Source organism: Mesoplodon densirostris, chromosome 14 (assembly GCF_025265405.1).
Source record: "Mesoplodon densirostris isolate mMesDen1 chromosome 14, mMesDen1 primary haplotype, whole genome shotgun sequence".
NCBI classification, from domain to species: Eukaryota; Metazoa; Chordata; class Mammalia; order Artiodactyla; family Ziphiidae; genus Mesoplodon; species Mesoplodon densirostris.
Window position 1 is genome coordinate 41,518,361 of NC_082674.1, and position 17,214 is coordinate 41,535,574.

The 17,214-nt window shown below is 38.8% G+C and overlaps 1 protein-coding gene across 24 annotated transcripts in view; it reads right to left on the minus strand.

Annotated features, from left to right (window-relative positions):
* The window catches only part of NRXN1 (neurexin 1), a 1,137,515-nt gene that overhangs the window by 74,178 nt on the left and 1,046,123 nt on the right, over window positions 1-17,214 (minus strand). The window lies entirely within an intron of this gene.

Below are 17,214 nucleotides of genomic sequence, written 5' to 3' on the forward strand. Positions count from 1 at the left end.
GAGAATGAAATATTGACATATTTAGGTATAGTTCTCATAATTTCACCCGACTCAAAGCAATGACTGAACGCTCCTGGGTAACATGAAAACGCCTGGAGAAAGGAGAGAAAATGATCTCTCTTTCCAATCCCCTTCGTACCTTTGGATTTCTTATAGCTAAGGATACACATTTCTTGCAGTGATTGAAGAGGGTGGCAACATCTGTCAAATCAGTAAAGTCAAGACATGAAACTCATTTTTAAGATCTCAGTAGAGGATAAAAATGAGAGAAAGATAACTTGTAATTTCTGCCAATTAGATATGCAGGAATAACTAAGGGAAATGAGCGCTTAAAAAAAAGAAAACCACTTCCGTTGACTTTTTAAAAATTGAACTACTGCATTTCAATAACATTGTCATTTGCAATTATAAGAGTGTTGAAACTTTATTTCCCCTTTTCTGAGTCCTAAGTTTGTCTTCTGAGAGAAAATAAAATCTTTTAAATGTAATCATATATTTTAAAAAGCAGTAAAGCCTAGTACTTTTCGTAATATTTCAAAAATCAATATACCTGAAAAGAAAAGAAAGAAAACAACCTATATTTCAAGTATGGAAAGCACCATGCTGGAGAGTAAAAAAAATATTTAGGGAGCCTGAGTGCATGCCCCTCGGGTCTCATGACTCTGCCAAAATTATGGGGTGATTTCTGGAAATTCATTAAACCTTTCAAAAAATATTTACTGGGCATCCACAGTGGGCAATGATCTGTGCAGGCAGCTGGAGGTGGGATGGAGGTGAGCATGATGTACAAGGATAAATGAGATGCAGAATATGCCCTTAAGGACCTCACAGTCTAGAAAGGAAGAAGACACATTGTTTTTCACCTTGTACTAAAATCATTTGTGTATGAGTCATAAAAAGTAGAGGTAAGTATATGGAATTTCAGAGGAGGAAGAAATTACTTCTTACAAGGGGGGAACAGGGAGGAATTTTAGAAGTAGATATAACTTCCTTTGCTTGGAAAAATGGGAAGTGTTTGGACATGTACAGAAAGTGAAAGGATATTTTCCTGTAAGTAAGAACAGCATGAGTAAAGACATGGAGAAAGAAAGCATGGTGGACCAATAAATTGTTCTCTTCACCTGAACTGAGGGGAAGATTAAGTGGAAAGACAGACTGGGGATTTATAGTAAATGGTAAACTAAACAACGGCCACCTAAAGATGTCCACTTCTTAATCCTTGGAATTTGTAAATATGTTACCTTACTTGGCAAAAAAGACTTTGCAGATGTGATTAAATTAAGAATCCTGAGTTGAAGAGATTATCCTGGATTATTTGGGTGAGCTCAAGGTAATCATAAATGTCTTAATAAGTGAAAGAAGGATAGTCAAGGTCAGAGGTGATGTGATGAGGAAAGCAGAGGTCAGAGTGATGCAAAGAAGGGGCTGTGAAACAAGGAATGCAGGTAGCTTCCAGAAATTGCAGAAAGCAAGGCAACAGCTTCTCTGCTAGAGCCTCCAGAAGGAATGCAGCCTCACCAACCCATTTTAGACATCTCACTTCTAGAATGGTAAGATAACAAATTTGTGTTGTCTTAAGCCACCATGTGGTAATTTGTTACAGCAGCAACAGGAGACTAATACAGAATGGAATACTTTGCATATACCATGTCATAGTATCAACGATGATTCATGGTGGTCCCGCAACTTTTACTCACTCTTTGATTACAACACTTACGTTGTATTTTTATTTTTTATAATATATATTTATCTGTCTATCTTGCTTGTGTTACCAAGAGGATAAAAGTGTTTTAACAAAATAGAGAAAACCCATAAAGAGAAAAAGATTTGAGAGCAAGATGCTGAATTCTTTTGTGAACACAGTACATTTGAAATGTCAGTGGGTCAACATGGTGGGTGGACAGTTAGAAATGGAAATTCATGCCTTCTACTTAGAGATGAAGGTGCATAACTCTCAGAAGCAATTACTAAAATTTATTATTATAGCTCATAAAATAGACTCACTGAAGTGTGGCTATTGACCATTGAGAAAATTTAAGTGGTATGTATTCATAAGAAGGGAATTATTTAATCAGGATATTTTGACATAGGTTGTTGGAAGAAGTGATTTTATAGTATTATTAGCTAAAATGCCATCATTTAACTAGTTTGTGATTGTGTATAAGCAAAGCATAAGGCAATCGACTATAGATGAATTCACAGATGGAGAAAAAGACCTTCTAAAGAGAAGTACCTCATCCATAAGTTGCCTGCTTTCTAAAATATCTTTAACAGGACATTAATTCTTCAGCTACACAAATATTTCTGAGTACCTACTAGTGCAAGGCAGGGCTCTTTATTCATCTTTTACCTAACACAGTCTTTGCTTTTGAGAAGCTTATTACTTCCTTTTAACATAAAGCTCTATGCTTCTCCAAAGCACCACATAATTAGATAGAATTACCCCAAATTACTTTTTTTCCGAGGGTATATAATTTTCAAGTCTCTCAAAAGTGTACATGGCCCATCCTTATTTTGCCGGCTGTTCCTAGGGTTCATCTCTGTAGACTGGGGAGAGCCTGAGGACACTGTGTGCCTGGGAATCTTAGGAAGCTGGGTCATGGGCTTGCAGAGGAAATGTCACTTAGGGAGGGAAAACAGGTAAAGGAAGCTTAAAGTAAGGACAGTGAAAACAACCTTTGCCTATTTCAAATCTTGGGTTGGCCCAAATTACCACCACTTCAGGGATTTTATAAAATGCTGCTGCACTGCTTTTGCAAAAAGACCGCCTGGTCAGCAGAGTGGGATGACCTCTATAAACAGAAAGGCTGTGATGTTTAGCCATCAAGCAGAAATGTCAGGGGCAACAGGACACTGCAGTCTCCATGCTTCTGCCCAAAGTGCAAACCACACAGGTCAACCAAATAAGTAAAAGCAAGGAAGGACTAAAACCTTTAGCTGCCCTAAACTCTGAAAAGATGATGGTATGTCCCTCCCCAAGCCAGGATCCAATACAACTCCAGAAAACTATATTCACATGCTATTTTATAAATAGTGACTCTGAGCTTAACCAAATATTTTATGATCAGTGACCGCGACACTGTGTAAAAGGAGGAAGAACTTTACCACATGTAATTTTTATATACACACCCACATTTTTAAATTGTAAAATATGTGTAATGGATTCTCTGCAAATCATTTCCCACAATGTGTACTGGGTTGCTTTTTTTTGCAATATCAAACTTTTTTTTACAAAAACATTTTTTTTGGAAACCCAGTTTTTTGATACCCAAAGCATGGGTGAATTGAAGCATACCTCTTTAAGTAACAATTAAAAAGTAAAATGAACAAACTTGTGCTAAAAACCATTCTAAAACACATTATTCACTCCCCTGCCTTCTTAATCAAAGGACGTTGAATGTAATTTAACCTTTTTTAATAATGACATGGGTTTCATTATTATGAATAGTAATTATTCTATGGTGCTGTGACACAGTGAGACTCTTAGGGATTCTTACCTACACATGAAGTGGCCTAGCTGCCTTTTTTTTTTTTTTTTTCCATTTTGAGTCAGCTGTTTATAAATTTTCTTGGGCCTTTCTCATTGGCATGACATATACATTAGTTGGCTTTTATTTACTACTCTCATTGTAGTCAGCCGACCTGTTTCCATCAACTCCTAACCAATAAAGCAAGACATCCCCAATGTGCCAAAGCTCTGGGAAAATACCCTGTGCTGGGGTATTAGACCAGTGCTTATTGAACTTTAATGCGCTACAGTTCACTCCGGGGTCTTCTTAAAATGCAGATTCTGATTCAGTAGTTCTGAGAAAGAAACTAAAACTCTGCATTTCTAACCAGCTTCCAGGTAATACCCATGCTGCCAATCCTTGAAACACATTTTGAGTAGCAAGATATTAGATAATCATGTTATTTTAGAATTATGTCTAAACTAAAGGTAAACTAGCTCGGAGGGAGGGATTAAAGACTACTCTCCTACAAATAAGTCCTAACAATTTAGAATATGGACATTAAATTTAATATCTCCAAAATGACTTCCCTTATCAATATGCCCATCCCCTGACCTGACCATACAAACCGCATCTCTCTTCTTTACACTGGCATAGAATTTAATTTCTGCCTCTCTGTAGAACATACATCTTTACAAATTGTTGTTATTTAGACATGTCAGGTACTAAACTGGAAGAAGAACCAAGTCTTATGTACCTGTGTATTCCTTAACACTATGCTTTGCTCAAAAAATGATTTTTGAATAAATGTAAAGATTGGAGAATTAAAAACTATGAGGTAGTTTCTATATAATATCAGATTCTTTATTGTGTGATAAATAATGAGGAGATGAATCAGGAAGTAATACTTCCTATACTAGATAAGGACTCAGGTAATTGATCAGGAAGTGAAGCAATACCATAATCAAATATATCCATGTCAAGTTCTAATAAACTGCTAAGAAAGTAAAGTTTGGTCTCAGAGTTCCTGCCTCTGTGTGCTATATGTAGCCCTTTCTAGTTTCCCTACCCACACACACACATACCTAACAGAACACACATGCACACACACACAGGCACAAATTTGAACATATACCATCTACACATTCTTTAACTTCCAAAACCTCCTCTGGAGAAAGAGTCTGAGATTAATTTATACTAAAATGTAAATGACTGACTATGGCTTACAGAGCTATTTCTTACCTCCACCCTAAGGGGAGTTTGAATTTTTAACAGAAATCCAACTCTATATGTAAAGGAATGAAGCCATTAAAGAAGACTTTTTGGCTTTTAATGACAAAGCAAGTGACAGATTTAAATAGAGGCCCTCTGAGTACCTCTACATCATGTTATCCTAGCAGTGAACTTCTCCTGAATAATTGCTAACAGCTCTCCTGTACCTGGGCTGTAACATTTCTCTATAGTGATACACTGCTTCCAGCCTGATATGAAGAACCAATGTGCACAGAAAATCCCCACTAAAAGTACAAGCTACAGAACTGGTCAGGGCTAAAGCAGGACAAACACAAAAATCAATTTGGCAGCTCATTTGAATCTATACTGTGCTTCTTTCCAAGGGAAGACAGGATTCATAATCTAGTTGGGAAAGAATAACACAAAGTCTCAATTTCTATTAAACATCCGTGTAATGAAACAAAACGGAAATTGTCTAACTAGAGATGATTCAAATATCTAAGTAATAGTATCAATGAAAGCAAACATCATGCTAGCTTTTGATGCAATACCATTTTACTAATTTAATCTAGCACAACAATCTGCTACTTACTCCACAGCTTTAATTAAATCAGTGTTTACCTCTGTGGAATTCTGAATGGAGTCAATGACAGGTGTTCAGGAGGAAAGGGAAGGGATAAAATAAGGCAGTCAACATAATTTAGAGAGATTTCTATGAAGCCACTCTGTACCAACATATTCCTAAATAACAGAGAATAAGAAGAAAATAGCTCTAGATGATATTCTACAGAGTCTAGAATCATTTCTCCCAATCACAGGATATCAATGTGATGAAAGGCACACTTAGGGGGGAAGGATCTGCCTTTCCTGACCCTACAGGCTGTTCACTGTAAAAATGACTGGAAATCAGCTCAGAAGTCTGAGCACAGCATGGGCGAGGAAGACACTCTGGAGTTACAGACGAGCTCTGGCAGAATGTGCGACAGCCAGCCACAGAATGAAGTTCCCACATTTGCTTTCTTGGTCAACCAGGAGTTGTTCAATAGTGAAAGTCAGACAACAGAAGCTCGATTTCAGATAAGATAAAAAAAGATATAAAATTTTTATTTTCTTCCCACAACCAAACAAGTCAGCACATTTTGCTGAAAAAGAAGATGTACAAGCTTGGCAGTGCCTTATAAATCGCAGACCACAGTTATTGTAAGCCGGGCTTATGACTCGAAGAGAACTGGTTTTGAGCCCCAGCCCAAGAAATCATGGCTATTTAATGTCTCTAATTTCAGTGTCCTCATCACAAAATGTGGATCATAATATCTACCTCCCAGAGAGGTTATAGGATAAATGAAATAATATTTATGGATGGTTTAGCAAAATGACCACTCAATAAATAGTATGTATTACTACTTCCATGGAAAGCAATTATATTCAAGTTTAAATTTTATGGTCTCTTTCAGCTTGTCAAAATTAAAGGGGATGAATAGGATGCATATTAAACCTGTGCAATCACTGGAGGCTGAAATGAATTAAAATATGTAAAGCACTTAGAGGGTGCTATAAAAGAGTTAGCTATCATCACAGAGTGATGTATAATGTGTTAAGAAGACGTGGTGGGGGGACCTTCAAGATGGCGGAGGAATAAGACGTGGACATCCCTCCCCACAAATATATCAGAAATACATCTACATGTGGAACAGCACCTACAGAACACCTACTGAACGCTGGCAGAAGACCTCAGGCTTCCCAAAAGGCAAGAAACTCCCCATGTACCTGGGTAGGGCAAAAGACAAAAGGAAAAACAGAGACAAAAGGACAGGGATGGGACCTGCACCTCTGGGAGGGAGCTGTGAAGGAGGAAAAGTTTCCACACACTAGGAAGCCCCTTCACTGGTGGAGATGGGGGGTGGGCGGGAGGAGGGGGAAGCTTCGGAGGCATGGAGGAGAGCACAGCAACAGGGGTGCAGAGGGCAAAGTGGAGAGATTCCCACACAGAGGATCAGTGCCGACCAGCACTAACCAGCCTGAGAGGCTTGTCTGCTCACCTGCCGGGGCAGGCGGGGGCTGAGAGCTGAGGCTTGGGCCATTGGATGAGGTCAGATCCCAGGGAGAGGACTGGGGTTGGCTGCGTGCACACAGCCTAGTGCGCCACAGTTATCCAGGAGGGAGTCTGGGAAAAAGCATGGACCTGCCTCAGAGGCAAGAGACCACTGTTTTGGGGTGCGCATGGAGAGGGGATTCCTTCCCTATCTGCCCAGAAAAGGCAGAGCACTGCCTAAAAGAGCTCCAGAAACGGGCGTGAACTGTGGCTATCAGCTTGGATACCAGAGACGGGCATGAAACGCTAACGCTGCTGCTGCAGCCACCAAGAAGCCTGTGTGCAAGCACAGGTCACTATCCACACCTCCCCTCCCGGGAGCCTTTGCAGCCCACCACTGCCAGGGTCGCCTGATCCAGTGACACCTTCCCCAGGAGAAAACGTAGCACACCTCAGGCTGTTGCAAAGTCATTCTGGCCTCTGCCATCACAGGCTCACCCAGCATTCCAACTATAACTACTGTACCCCTCCCTCCCTCTGGCATGAGTGAGCCAGAGTCCCCTAATCAGTGCTGCTTTAAACCCATCTTGTCTGGGCGGAACAGAAGTCTGAGGGTAACCTACACACAGAGGTGGGGGCAACACCAAAGCTGAACCCCAGGAGCTGTGTGAACAAAGAAGAGAAAGGGAAATCTCTCCCAGCAGCCATGGGAGCAGAGGATTAAATCCCCACAATCAACTTGAGATACCCAGCATCTGCGGAATACCTGAAAAGACAACGAATCATCCAAAACTGAGGGGTGGAATTTGGGAGCAACTGTAGACTTGGGGTTTACTGTCTGCGACTGACTAGTTTCTGATTTTTATGTTTATCTTAGAATAGTTTTTAGTGCTTGTAATCATTCGTAGATTTCTTTATTGGTTTGGTTGCTCTCTTTTTTTATTACTATTTACTTTTAATAATTTTTTAAATTTTTAAATTTTAATTATTTTATTTTAATTTTTTTCCTTCAGCACCACCAAATCAGCTTTACAACAAATGCTAAAGGAACTTCTCTAGGCAGGAAACACAAAAGAAGTTAAAGACCTACAATAACAAACCCAAAACAATTAACAAAATGGTAACAGGAATATACATATCGATAATTACCTTAAATGTAAATGGATTAAATGCTACAACCAAAAGACATAGACTGGCTGAATGGATACAAAAACAAGACCCATATATATGCTGTCTACAAGAGAACGACTTCAGTCCTAGGGACACATACAGACTGAAAGTGAGGGGATAGAAAAAGACATTCCATGCAAATGGAAATCAAAACAATGTGGGAGTAGCAATTCTTATATCAGACAAAATAGACTTTAAAATAAAGACTATTATAATAGGCAAAGAAGGTCACTACATAATGATCAAACAATCAATCCAAGAAGAAGATATAACAACTGTAAATATTTAGGCACCCAACATAGGAGCACCTCAATAAATAAGGCAAATGCTAACAGCCATAAAAGGAGAAATTGAGAGTAACACAATCATAGTAGGGGACTTTAACACCCCACTTTCACCAATGGACAGATCATCCAAAATGAAAATAAATAAGGAAACACAGCTTCAAATGACACATTAAACAAGATGGACTTAATTGATATTTATAGGACATTCCATCCAAAAACAACAGAATACACTTTCTTCTCAAGTGCTCATGAAATATTCTCTAGGACAAATCATATCTTGGGTCAAAAATCAAACCTTGGTAAATTTAAGAAAATTGAACTCGTATCAAGTATCTTTTCTGACCACAACACTATGAGACTAGATATGAATTACAGGAAAAAGACTGTAAAAAACACAAACACATGGAGGCTAAACAATACACTACGAAATAACCAAGAGATGACTGAAGAAACCAAAGAGGAAATCAAAAAATACCTAGAAACAAATGACAGTGAAAACACGATGACCCAAAATCTATGGGATGCAGCAAAAGCAGTTCTAAGAGGGAAGTTTATAGCAATACAATCCTACATCAAGAAACAAGAAACATCTCAAATAAACAATCTAACCTTACACCTAAAGCAATTAGAGAAAGAAGAACAAAAATACCCCAAAGATAGGCAAAAGAAAGAAATCATAAAGATCAGATCAGAAATAAATGAAAAAGAAATGAAGGAAACAATAGCAAAGATCAATAAATCTAAAAGCTGGTTCTTTGAGAAGATAAACAAAATTGATAAACTATTAGCCAGGCTCATCAAGAAAAAAAGGGAGGGCTTCCCTGGTGGCGCAGTGGTTGAGAGTCCGCCTGCCGATGCAGGGGACACGGGTTCGTGCCCCGATCCCGGAAGATCCCACATGCCGCGGAGCGGCTGGGCCCGCGAGCCATGGCCGCGGAGCCTGTGTGTGTGTCCGGAGCCTGTGCTCCGCAACGGGAGAGGCCACAGCAGTGAGAGGCCCGCGTACAGCAAAAAAAAAAAAAAGAAAAAAAGAAAAAAAGGGAGAAGACTCAAGTCAACAGAATTAAAAATGAAAAAAGGCAAAGTAACAACTGACACTGCATAAATACAAAGGATCATGAGAGATTACTACAAGCAACTATACGCCAATAAAATGGACAACCTGGAAGAAATGGACAACTTCTTAGAAAAGCACAACCTTCTGAGACTGAACCAGGAAGAAACAGAAAATATAAACAGAGCTATCACAAGCACTGAAATTGAAACTGTCATTAAAAAGCTTCCAACAGGGCTTCCCTGGTGGCGCAGTGGTTGAGAGTCCGCCTGCCAATGCAGGGGACACAGGTTCATGCCCCGGCTGGGAAGATCCCACATGCTGCGGAGCGGCTGGGCCCGTGAGCCATGGCCGCTGAGCTTGCGCGTCCGGAGCCTGTGCTCTGCCACGGGAGAGGCCACAACAGTTAGAGGTCCGCGTACCACAAAAAAATAAAAAATAAAAAAACACAAATCAATCAATGTGATACACCATATTAACAAATTGAAGGAGAAAAACCAAATGATCATCTCAATAGATGCAGAAAAAGCTTTCAATAAAGTTCAACACCCATTTACGATAAAAACCCTCCAGAAAGTAGGCATAGAAGGAACTAATGTCAACATAATATAGGCCATATATGACAATCCCACAGCCAACATCGTTCTCAGTGGTGAAAAACTGAAAGCAGTTCCTCTAAGATCAGGAACAAGACAAGGTTGCCCACTCTCACCACTATTATTCAACATAGTTGTGGAAGTTTTAGCCCCAGCAATCAGAGAAGAAAAAGAAATAAAAGGAATCCAAATTGGAAAAGAAGAAGTAAAGCTGTCACTGTTTGCAGATGACATGATACTATACATAGAGAATCCGAAAGATGCTCCCAGAAAACTACTAGAGCTAATCAATGAAGTTGATAAAGTAGCAGGATTCAAAATTAATGCACAGAAATCTCTTGCATTCCTATACACTAATGATGAAAAATCTGAAAGAGAAATTAAGGAAACACTCCCATTTACCATTGCAACAAAGAGAATAAAATACCTAGGAATAAAACTACCTAAGGAGACCTGTATGCAGAAAACTATAAGGCAGTGATGAAAGAAATTAAAGACGATACAAACAGATGGACAGATATACCATATTCTTGCATTGGAGGAATCAACGTTGTGAAAATGACTATACTACCCAAAGCAATCTACAGATTCAATGCAATCCCTATCAAACTACCAATGGCATTTTCCACAGAACTAGAACAAAAAACTTCACAATTTGTATGGAAACACAAAAGATCCTGAATAGCCAAAGCAATCTTGAGAAAGATAAACAGAGCTGGAGGAATCAGGCTCCCTGACTTCAGACTATACTACAAAGCTACAGTAATCAAGACAGTATGGTACTGGCACAAAAACAGAAATATAGATCAATGGGACAGGATAGAAAGCCCAGAGACAAACCCATGCACATATGGTCACCTTATCTTTGATAAAGGACGCAAGAGTATACAATGGAGAAAGACAGCCTCTTCAATAAATGGTTCTGAGAGAAATGCACAGCTACATGTAAAAGAATGAAATTAGAACACTCCCTAAGACTATACACAAAAATAAACTCAAAATGGATTAAAGACCTAAATGTAAGGTCAGACACTATAAAACTCCTAGAGGAGCACCTAGGCAGTACACTCTAAGCCATAAATCACAGCAAGATCCTTTTTGACCCACCTCCTAGAGAAATGGAAATAAAAACAAAAATAAACAAATGGGACCAAATGAAACTTCAAAGCTTTTGCACAGCAAAGGAAACCATAAGCAAGACCAAAAGACAACCCTCAGAGTGGGAGAAAATATTTGCAAATGAAGCAACTGGCAAAGCATTAATCTCCAAAATTTACAAGCAGCTCACGCAGCTCAATATTAAAAAAAAAAAATCAACCCAATCCAAAAATGGGCAGAAGACCTAAATAGACATTTCTCCAAAGAAGATAAACAGATTGCCAACAAACACATGAGAGGATGCTCAACATCACTAATCGTTAGAGAAATGCAAATGAAAACTACAATGAGGTACCACCTCACACTGGTCAGAATCGCCGTCATAAAAATATCTACAAACAATAAATGCTGGAGATGGTGTGGAGAAAAGGGAACCCTATTGCACTGCTGGTGTGAATGTAAATTGATACGGCCACTATGGAGAACAGTATGGAGGTTCCTTAAAAACTAAAAATAGAACTACCGTTTGACCCAGCAATCCCACTACTGGGCATATACCCTGAGAAGACCATAATTCAAAAACAGTCATGTACCACAGTGTTCATTACACCACTATTTACAATAGCCAGGACATGGAAGCCACTTAAGTGTCCATCGACAGATGAATGGATAAAGAAGATGTGATGCATATATACAATGGAATTTTACCTAACCATAAAAAGAAATGAAATTGAGTTATTTGCAGTGAGGTGGATGGACCTGGAGTCTGTCATACAGAGTGAAGTAAGTCAGAAAGGGAAAAACAAATACCATATGCTAACACATATATATGGAATCTAAAAAAAAAAAAAAGGTTCTGAAGAACCTAGGGACAGGACAGGAATAAAGACGCAGAGGTAGAGAATGGACTTGAGGACACGGGGAGGGGGAAGGGTAAGCTGGGACGAAGTGAGAGAGTGGCATGGACATATATACACTACCAAATGTAAAATAGATAGCTAGTCGGAAGCAGCCACATAGCACGGGGAGATCAGCTCGGTGCTTCGTGACCAGCTAGAGGGGTGGGATAGGGAGGGTGGGAGGGAGACGCAAGAGGGAGGGGATATGGGGATATATGTATACGTATAGCTGATTCACTTTGTTATACAGCAGAAACTAACACACCATTGTAAAGCAATTATACTCCAATAAAAATGTTAGAAAAAAATATAAAATGGAGAAAAAAATAAAAATGCTATTTTAGGAAAATAAAAAAAAAAGATGGGCTCTGCAGCCAGATTATCTGCATTCACATTCCATTTTACCTCTGACCAACTGTGTGCTTTGGACAAGTCACTTGAACTCTGCCTCAGTTTCCTCATCTATGAAATGAAGACAATAATCGTAATATTCACTCATTAGATAGTGGTAAAAATTAAATAAGCTACTAGATGAAAATAAGAAATTGGCACAAGCTAAGTTCTATTTAAGTAGTAACATATAATTTATTTTTTCCTTTTTAGTACACACATACTGTTGCAGACAATTTCTGACAATTAGAGAGATCTCTGACAATTTCTGCCTCCTAGTAGCAAGGCTTTTGGTAATCCCCTCCCCTTGAATGTAGGCAGGTCCCATGACTGGTTTCTAGCTAATATAAAACAGCAAATGTGTCACACCCCAGATTAGGTTATAAAGACTGAGTCTTAGAGGACTGGAGTCTTAGAGGAATGGCCTTGAAGAAGCAAGCTCCTATGATGTGAACTGCTTATGGAAGGGTCACATGGCAGGGAACTGCAGGTGGCCTCTAGGAGCTGAGAGCCTCAGTCTTACAACCACACAGAATTGAGTTCGCGCAACTGTTTAAGCTGGGAAGATGCTCCTAAGATTCTAGAAAGGAATACAGGCAAGCCAAACACTGTGACTGCAATCTTCTGATAGCCTGAGCAGAGAGCCCAGTTAACCATGCCTTGACTCCTGACCCACAGAAACCATGAGATAATAAATGCGTACTGTTTTAAGCCTGTAAGTTTTTTGCATTTGTTACGCATTAATAGAAAACCAACACATATAATATACCTCCATGTAAAATTCAGAGAAAAGAATAGTAAGATGTGGAAAAGTTTAAATTTTTTCAGTGCCCTGGTATATTTTTCTGATACCCGACTGCACTAAGCATTGTAAGTCCAGTGTTAGTTCCAGGCTGGACAGATTTGACCTGGTCAAAGACATTGCTAAGTCTGTCTTTGTTAATTACACTGAGAACGATCTAACTCTGGTCTACACTTGTCCTCCTGGCCTGACTTTAGCTTTCGGCCTTCGTGAATGGCAAGAGTATTAGGATGTCAGTGATGTTCGTTTTTCTACCTTCAGTTCCCAGTTCAGAATTTTTAGCAAAAAAGTATGAACTCAACAGCCTTTTTGAGAGTGGGAATGGGAGACTGAAACATTTGTTGTGTAATGTAAAAAGCTGACAAAGCTTACCCCGAATAGTACTGGTTTTCTGAGGAGTTTGCATCCTCCTTCCCTCATCTGTTTGCTCTGCTTTGCCATTCCAGAGAAACAGACTGTGGGTCAAGGTTTTTGTGTACTGGTTTGGGCTTGGCTTATTGCTGGTTGTAGGACTAAAGATGACACAGATGAGTTAGCTTAACTCTGTGCTCTACTGACCTCAAAGGGTTGGGGTCAGGGAAGAGATGAATAATAAATGAAAATGAAGTTCCAGGGAAAAGTTACAAAAGCAGAACAAATACAAGGCAGTGATACTACAGAAAGTCTGGAAAGCTCAAAGGAATCTAGGCAAACATTTAAAAAGCCTCAAGTTCTTTATCATATCAGAAGCTATCTCATATTGCCCATTCCAAAGGATGAGCTTGCTTATGATTTAGAGTTTAGACTGAGGGATTCACGGAATTTGAGAACTGGAAAACAAGTTAGTTTTTCTCTTAGTCAACTCCTGTATAAGAGTAGTGGTTTTCTAAATTGTTGAGTAGGGTTCTGAGGCTCAGTGGAAGAGAGTATTCCAATTAATTATCCATCACTGTCTGCTATGGGCACAGGAGGGGATAGTGGCAGAGGTGGCATGCAGGCTACACATCTTCTGACCCTAACTCTAGTGCGGCTGTTTTAACTTATGGCTGAGAGCACAGATGCATGGGGGAAAGATATAGCTTGTTAAGATTATGCAGCTAGTTTGCTTTCAACTTTGGAACAACATCACAAAAGGCAATTTGTACATTTCCTTACTCCTGTTAAGCATCTATATTCATAATGCCAACCACGAATTTTTGCTACTTCAGAAAGCCATTTTATTTCTTAAATCTGTGATGTCTCTATTACATTTTGCCAGTGTGAGGAAATGAGTGTCTAATCTTGTCAATGTAATATTTATTCTCAATTCCTGTAATATCCATTCATCCTTATTTGAAAGTTGATAAAATCTGTTGGCAACCTCCTTGAAGCTGCAAAGCAGTTATCCAAAACAATAATTTGCAAAATGTTCAATATAAATGGGCACATAGGCCATCCTTGAACATTGATGTGCCTTTTTGATTCACATGTTTAACTCAATTTTCCTGAAGTCTATTGTAAACTTTAAAATTGTTTATTACTTTTTTACAACCTTGTATTATAATTTACAAACCGTAACATAGTGATCTTTCAGGATTACATCTGAAACACATAATATTTCCAATAATCCCCGGGGGGCTATGGGTCAGAAATGATGAGCAATTCCACAAGGTATTTCTAGACATAACAAAGAGTATACACTTTTATGTTATTTCAGATAGAATATCAAGGATGGAACATTTTGGTTCCCCTTGGCTTAACAGATACCCGCCTCTCATTTAGAAATATTTCTTGACGAAATCTAGTTGGAGAGCTAGAAATGTACAATTTAAACACAATGCAATAAGGATTGATTTGCACTATGAGAAGAAATCTAGAGGGTCAGGAAAAGCCATGGTGAATTGGATGAAGGAAGGGCAAGCAGATTATTGCTGGAGTAAAGTTTACACTGGTGAGATGGTAGAGATAAAAGAAGATGAAGCGATAGGCAGGGGTTAGATCAGAGAGAACCTTGTAGTTCATTTTAAGGAACTCAGGCATCTTAAACCTTTGAAGCAGGGTAGTGACAGGGTCAGATAGGCATTTTATATAAACCCTTGAACCTGAGGAAAGACTTGTGTTTCATGACTCTTTCAGTTATAATAAAATATTTATTGTACTCCATAATAAGCTTCTGTCATTCTGCAATCCATTTCTTAGTCTTTCAAAACTCACAAGGACATATATTTTAAAAAATGTGGTACTCCCTGGTGTCAATTTGTATGAGACATTTTTGGGGGGAGGCAGATTATTTTTGTGTTTCGTGGTTGCTGTAGTTTTCTTGAGTCTTTTCAGTATTCCCAATTTAGGCTACTTGGCATATCAAAATTTTATGGCTCACAAAAATGAGGTTTCCGTATTCAATCTTGAATTGCTTATTTATATTCTCCCTCTGAAAATTCACAGTTTTTCAAAGCCATCTCTTTACTCTCTCTTCCCCACTTCCTTTGCCTCTCAAGTCAACAACTTGAAGATAGGTGAATTAACACACACTAGTTTGTAATAATAATGTAGGTAATTTGACACTCTGAATTATAGTCCGGGCAGAGAATATTAGGTACATTCTGTCTCCCAAACACCATCACAGATTATTCATATTCATTTCTTACTATATGCATCTAAAGTGCAAATTAAAATAATTTAGAATTCTGCAGGAAAGACAGAGGGAGGTAAAAGCTTATTGCCCATCTCATTGCTAATGCACTGGAAACATTTTCAGCATTCCACAGATCCACAGCTTGAAAAGCTGATTGTTTAAACATGGCATCATGATGGCACCACGGTTTAGAAAACAGTGGGGCAGGCTGTTGCCCTGCAGCCAGTAATAATCCACAGTAACCAAAGGAATAATAAATGCTTCATAAAACTATCTTTTTTCTTAGTTCATTATTGAATATTTTAAATTTATTTAGTATTCCTGCTGCAAAGAATATAATAAAGGAATTATCAATCAATAGATCATGTTCTTATCAAGTGCCAGACAAAATAATCCTCATAATGTAGCTACCCACTGTGAAAAGATAGTAGGAAACTGGCCAGAAGGAACCATGATGTTAATACAACCGAATGCTATGCAGAACAAAAATATGATATACTGTGGGGAGCAGAAAAGACGATTATCTTTGAAGAAGAGACAAGACTTTTATACAAATGTTAGATTTTGATTCCTAATACTTGAGAGGATGCAAACGTGCTTCACCTCTGAAATGGCTCTGAATTTTTTCCCCCTTTTTACCAGCCCACTGCTTTTCTTCAGGCCATTAACAGCATTGTCTACCTCGACAATTGTGAGCATCTACTCACTGGTATCCAATGGCTTCAGATTTCATACTGTTGAATCAACCATCCACTCTTCACCAGTATTATCTTTCAAAAATGCAAACAATTTCACGTTACTGCTAAAAACAAAACAAACAACAACAAAACCACACTCTTCCAGAGCATCCCATTACCCAGAGAATTATAGTCTAACCTCTTTTGTGGTGTATCCAATATTCTCTAAACATCTACTCTAAATTACTCCCATCCTCGTCTTCTACTATTCCCTGCATTCTAATTACCCTGTGTCTGCACCAAATTCTCTAAAACACTGTGCATGTTCACAACTATAGACCTTTGCTCATGCTGAAGCCCCTGCTTAGAATGTTTTTCCTCTAATTCGTCACCTGAGAAAAACTTACTGCCAAGGCTATTATTTTCATCACAGTTTGACTTGTTCGTTTTATTGGAATCTATTTTGCACTGCAGAGAACTTCTTGAAAGTATTAGTTAACCACTAGCCTTGTGCTATTGAAATAACACAATAAATACATGTTGAGTAAAGCTGAAATCATACCTTAGTTGTCTTTTTCGTCATCGATGACTAACACTGTTCTTGTACTTAACGGATCTTCAATAAGTACTTAAGCCTGTGGAACTTCCTCTGTCTGCACCCTTTCACTTTGATAGCCACCCTCTTCATTCTCAACCCTCACTTTCTTTTTTCTTTTTTTTCCCCCCACTGGGGAATTTTGTGTATTTTTCAGCACCTATATATTGAAAACCTGTACAGCACGTGATTGCCTCATCCTATGCCTGTCAAAAGCCACACTGAATACAGAAGCAGAAACACAGACTCTAGTGTGATGTCTTGTCCTTGGTGTCTCCTTTGGGCTCCTGTCCCACTCTTGCTTTCCGACTGTCCAGGGACCAAGGCCGAGGCCACCAA